Source organism: Bison bison, unplaced genomic scaffold (genome assembly GCF_000754665.1).
Source record: "Bison bison bison isolate TAMUID 2011002044 unplaced genomic scaffold, Bison_UMD1.0 scf7180017857787, whole genome shotgun sequence".
Lineage (NCBI taxonomy): Eukaryota > Metazoa > Chordata > Mammalia > Artiodactyla > Bovidae > Bison > Bison bison.
The window spans coordinates 3,796-9,507 of record NW_011488360.1 but is presented as its reverse complement, the minus strand read 5'-3'; positions in this window follow the sequence as shown (position 1 = coordinate 9,507).

Sequence of the window (5,712 nt, the reverse complement as noted above, 5' to 3'; positions counted from 1 at the left end):
CTATTCAGGCAGGCTAGAGGACTTCCAAAGGAGTTTGTAGGTTGAAACACTGTCACACCCAAGAATTATTAACTGGAGCTGTAAGCTAACTCTTTTTTCAGAGAGCGGTAGTGGGGGACAGCGCCCCGTAAAGTCAGAGGTGTAGGTGAAAGCACAAAGCAGAAAGTAGGCAGACTCTGGTTTTGGGGGTAGATTGCTCGAGAATTTCCAGGGAGACTCCTGAGGCTTGATCCCGCCTTTGCGTATGCCAAGCCTCCTTCCTCATGACCTTTGCCAGAGGCGGAGCTCGCTCCCCACAGACAGGGAAAGCTGTGGGTTCCAAATGACGAACTTCACCTATTCCTCTAGTGTGTAGCTCTCTGTGGTCAAATAAAAGTCATTCATATATGGATGTATTTCATTTATTGCAGCTCTCTGCATGTATAGTTGATCAGAAACATTTTTTAGAACAAATAGATGATAAAAACCCGTTTTTGTTCTTTAGATCTAGATCTATATGGCTGAATAGATCACAGCATATGGTCATATATACCGGTATATATTATTTATTTATTGTCCATGCTTTGTGACTTGCAGGATCTTAGTTCCCCAACCAGGGATTGAACCCATGCCCCCATAATGAGAGTGGGGTCCTCACCACTGGACTGCCAGGAAATTTCTCCCCAAAATCACTTTCTTATAGTAAATGTAAAACCTGAATTAGAAGTATTAAGGAACCAACATGTTGCACCTCGAAATGGAAATGGATACTATTAATAAATAAGTAGATGGTTGTAATTGAGCTATCATTTTTCACTACATATTTCACTTTCTTTTAAAGAATTGATATCTAATTGATTTGCATTAGCTTTCTGGTCTTTTTGAGAAACAGGATCTTGAATAAGTCATTTAAGTTTACCTTACAGCATCTACAGCTTTGTGTTTTAGTTTAGTATCATATTAGGTAGTTTGTAAGGATGAAATGACTGTATATAAACTACTTCAGAATATTTGATTCATTACTATTTCACAGCAAGCATACCTTGTTTTATTGTACTTCACAGATACTGTGTTTTTCACAAAATGAAGTTTGGTGGCAACTCTATGTTGAGCACATCTATTGGTACCATTTTTCCAATAATATTTGTTCACTTTGTATCTGTGTGTCACAATTTGGTAATTCTCACAATATTGCAAACTCTTTTGTTACTATTATGTTTGTTATAGTGCTCTGTGATCAGTGATCTTTGATGTTACGATTGTAATTGTTTTGGGGAGCCATGAGCCGCACCCAGGTAAGATAGGCAACTTAATTGGTAAATATTGTGCTGTTCAGGTTCTGACTGATCTACCAAATGGCCTTTCCCCTGTGTCTCTCCCTCTCCTCAGGCCTCCCTATCCACTAAAACACAAAGTATTGAAATCAGGCCAATTAATAACCCTACAATGGCCTCTAAATGTTCAAGTAAAAGAAAGACTCATTTGTGTCTTACTTTAAATAAAAAGCTAGAGATGATTACGTTTAATGAGAAAGACATGTCGAAAGCCAAGATAAGCCGAAACTAGGCCTCTAGCACCAAACAGCTAGTAGCCAGGTTGTAAATTCAAATGCAAAGTTCTTGAAGGAAATTAAAAGTGCTACTCCACTGAACACATGAATGATAAGAAAGTGAAACAGGCTAATTGCTGATATGGAGAAAGTTGTAGTGGTCTGGATAGAAGATCAAACCAGCCATAACACTCTCTTAAGCTAAAAAGCCTAATCCAGGGCATGACGCTAACTCTCTTCATTTGTAAGAAGTGTGAGAAAGGCAAGGAAGCTGCAGCAAAAAACTTTGGAGCTAGCAGAGGCTGGTTCAGAGGTTTAAGGAAAGAAGCCATCTGCATAACATAACAGGACAAGTTGAAGCAGCAAGTGGTGATGTAGAAACTGCAGCAAGTCATTCAGAGGATCTAGCGAAGATAATTTATGAAGTGGCTGCACTAAACAATAGGCTTTCAGTGGAGACAAAATGGTATTCTATTGGAAGAAGATGCCACCTAAGGCTTTCATAGCTAGAGAGGAGAACTGGATGTCCAGCTTCAAAGCACCAAAGAACAGGCTGACTTTTATTAGGAGCTAATGCAGCTGGTAACTTCAAGTTGAAGACAGTACATTCTGAAAATCTTAGGCCCCTTAAGACTTTTGCTAAACCTACTCTGCCTGTGTTCTATAAATGGAACAAAACCTGCATAACCTCACATCTGTTTACAGCATCATTTACTGAGTATTTTAAGCTCACTGTTGAGACCAACTGGTCAGAAAAAAAGATTACTCTGAAAATATTACTGCTCTTGGTCACCCAGGAGCTCTGATGGAGATGTACAATGAGATTAATGTTGTTTTCAAGCCTGCTAACACAGCATTCTTTCTGTAGCCCATTGACCAGGGAATCATTTTGACTCTCAAGTCTTATTATTTAAGGAGTACCCTTTGTAAGTCTATAACTACCATAGATAGTGGTTCCTCTGATGGCTCTGGGCAGTCAGTTGAAAACCACCTGGAAAGTACTTACCATTCTAGGTACCATTAAGAACATTTGTGACTCATGGGAAGGGTCCAAAATATGAACATTAACAGGAGTTGGGAAGAAGTTGATTCCAACCCTCATGGATGCCTTTGAGGAGTTCAAGACTTCAGTGGAGGAAGTCACTGCTGATGTGGAAATATTATAGCAAGAGAACTAGAATTAGAATTGGAGCCTGAAGATGTAACTGAATTGCTGCAATCTCATTATAAAACTTTAAGAGATGAAGAGTTGCTTCTTGTGGATGAGCAAAGAGAGTGGTTTCTTGAGATGGAATATGCTCCTGATGAAGATGCTGTGAAGATAGTGGAAATGACAACAGAGACTTGAGAACCTTTCTTAAACTTAGTTGATAAATCCGTGGCAGGGTTTGAGAGGATTGACTCCAATTTTGAAAGGAGGTCTACTGTGAATAAAATGGTGTCACATGGCATCACATGCTACAAAGAGATCATTCATGGAAGGAAGAGCTATTATTGATGCAGCAAACTAAATTTTTTAAGGAATCGCCACAGACACCCCATTATTAGGAACCTGACTGTCAGCAGCCGTCAACATGGAGGCAAGACTCTCCACCAGCCAGAGCAATTATGACTCGGCTTCAGTGAGATGAAGTTTAGTATTTTTTAGCAATAACTACTTTTTAATTAAGGTATGTGCATTGTTTTTTTAAGATATAATAGTATTGTATACTTATAGACTAGAGGATAGTATATAAGGGCTTCCTAGGTGGAGCTAGTGGTAAAGAACCCATCTGCCAGTGCAGGAGACGTAAGAGATGCAGGTTCGATCCCTGAGTCAGGAAGATCCCCTAGAGGAGGGCATGACAACTAACTCTAGAATTCTTGTGTGGAGAATCCCACAGATAGATGAGCCTTTTTGGCTATGAACTATAGGTTTGCACAGAGTCAGACACAACTGAAGTGACTTAGCAAGCAAGCATAGTATATAAACATAACTTTTACAAGTGCTGGGAAACCATGAAGCCATGTGACTCACTTTATTGGTCTATTTGCTTTATTGTGATGGTCTGGAACTGAACATGCAATGTTTCTGAGTTTTATGCGCTTGTTTTCAGAGTAAGCTTTATCAGTGAGCATTTATATTTGAAAACATAAAGTAGATTGAGGAATATGGTGGCACAGGAAGACGCTGTCTTTACCTACTCCCCTGAGCACACTGATCTACACCTACATAGAGTACACTTCTTCTTGAAGAAGATCTGAGGGCCCAATATGCTCGTGCTACCAATCGAAGAACCACATAGAAACTAGTAGCAAAGTCAGAAACACAGTATCCATGGGACTCTCTCCTCTTTCAGGATGATCTACAGTAGAAAGATATATTGCTGAGGCATCCAAATGCAGACACACTCACTCTGGGAAACAGTGAAAAAACTTTTAAAGGCACCTAGAGTATATGTAAAGGAAATCTGTTTACTAACCCTGAAGTTGCTGCCAAAATGACAGGGAACCGCTGGAGGTCTGGCTTGGGTTGGAGGCACTGATGATCACCATTGCCTGGAGTTGCCCCCCAGGACTCCTCCTGGCCTGTGACTGCTCTATCTTCAGCTGCCCCATCAAGGTAGCCTACAGCCCAGCACTCTTCAGGGATTGTTCCTGGACCATGTCCTCTCCAGCTCCAGCTATCCTTCTAAGGCAGCCTTATACACAGTACTTCGCAGGGGGCTGCCCCTGGACTGGGCCTGCTTCAGGCTCTTTAGTCCCACCACTGCAGTATTGGGCATATTGTTCCCCAGGGATTAACCCCTGTTGGTGCCCACTGCAGCCCCAGCCAGCCGCAAAAGCCTTTAGGCCCAAGTGGTCTACACAGGGAATGCTCCCATACAAGGCCTCTTCAAGATTAGGACAGGTAGTTGTTTCTCTTAATTTATAGAAATGTAAAGGAAATAAAAATAATGAGATAGAGGAATGTGGTCCAAATGAAAGAACAAAATAAAACCCCAGGAAAAAATAAACCTCAGTGAAACAGACATAAGTAGTTTACCTGATAAAAGATTTGAAACTGTCCTAATGGTGCTCACCAAACTCAGGAAAAGATTGGAGGAACTCACTGAAAGCTTTAACAAAGACTTAGAAAATACAAGAAAGAATCAATCAGAGCTCAATACTGTAACTGAAATTAAAAAAGTTACACTTTATGGAATCAGAAACAGATGAGATGACATAAAGGGTCAAGCAATCTGATAGATAAAATAGTAGAAATTACCCCCATAAGAATAGCAATAAGAAGGGAAGGATTTTTAAAAAATGAGAGTGTATGAGCCATCTGTGAAACATCAACCATATTCACATTATGTGGTTCCCAGAAGGAAAGAAAGTAACAAAAAACTTACTTGAGAAATAATGGTGGAAAATATCCATACCTAGGGAAGGAAACAGATACCCAGGTATAGGAAACAGAGATCCCAAATAAGATGAACCCAAAGAGACTCATACCAAGGTCCATCATATTTAAAATGGAAAAAGGTTAAGATAAAAAAGAGAATTTTAAAGACAAGAGAAAAACAGCTGATCATATATCAATCAAAGGGAACTCCCATACCAACATACATCATATTTAAAATGGCAAAAGTTTAAGATAAAAAGAGAACTTTAAAGACAAGAGAAAAACAGCTAATCATATATCCATAGAAGGGGACTCCTATAAGCCTATAAGCTGATTTTAATGCAGAAACTTTGCAGTCCAGAGGGGAGTGCCAGGATGTATTTAAAGTGCTGAAAGAATAAAAATTTATAATCAAGAATACTCTACTTAGCAAGGTTATGATTGAGGCTTGAAGGGGGCGATAAGGAGTTTTTCAGACAAGCAAACAACTCTTAAGAAGTTCATAACCAGTAAAATGGCCTGAAATATTAAAGGGTCACTGTTAAGGGTAAAGGAAAAGGTCACAACTAGAAATAAAATATATGAAAGAAAAAAAATTACTGGTGACAGAAAATATATGTTAAAGGAATTAGATCAGTCACTTTAAAAAGCTAGTATGAAAGTTCAAAGAAAAAGTAGTAAAAAGAATATCAGGTATAAGTAAATAGTTATGGGATATACAAAATAAAAAGAAATTAAATATAGCAACAAAAAATAAAACGTGACAGGCAAGTGAAAATGGAGTGCTTTTTTTTTTTTTTTTTTTTTTTTTTTTTTA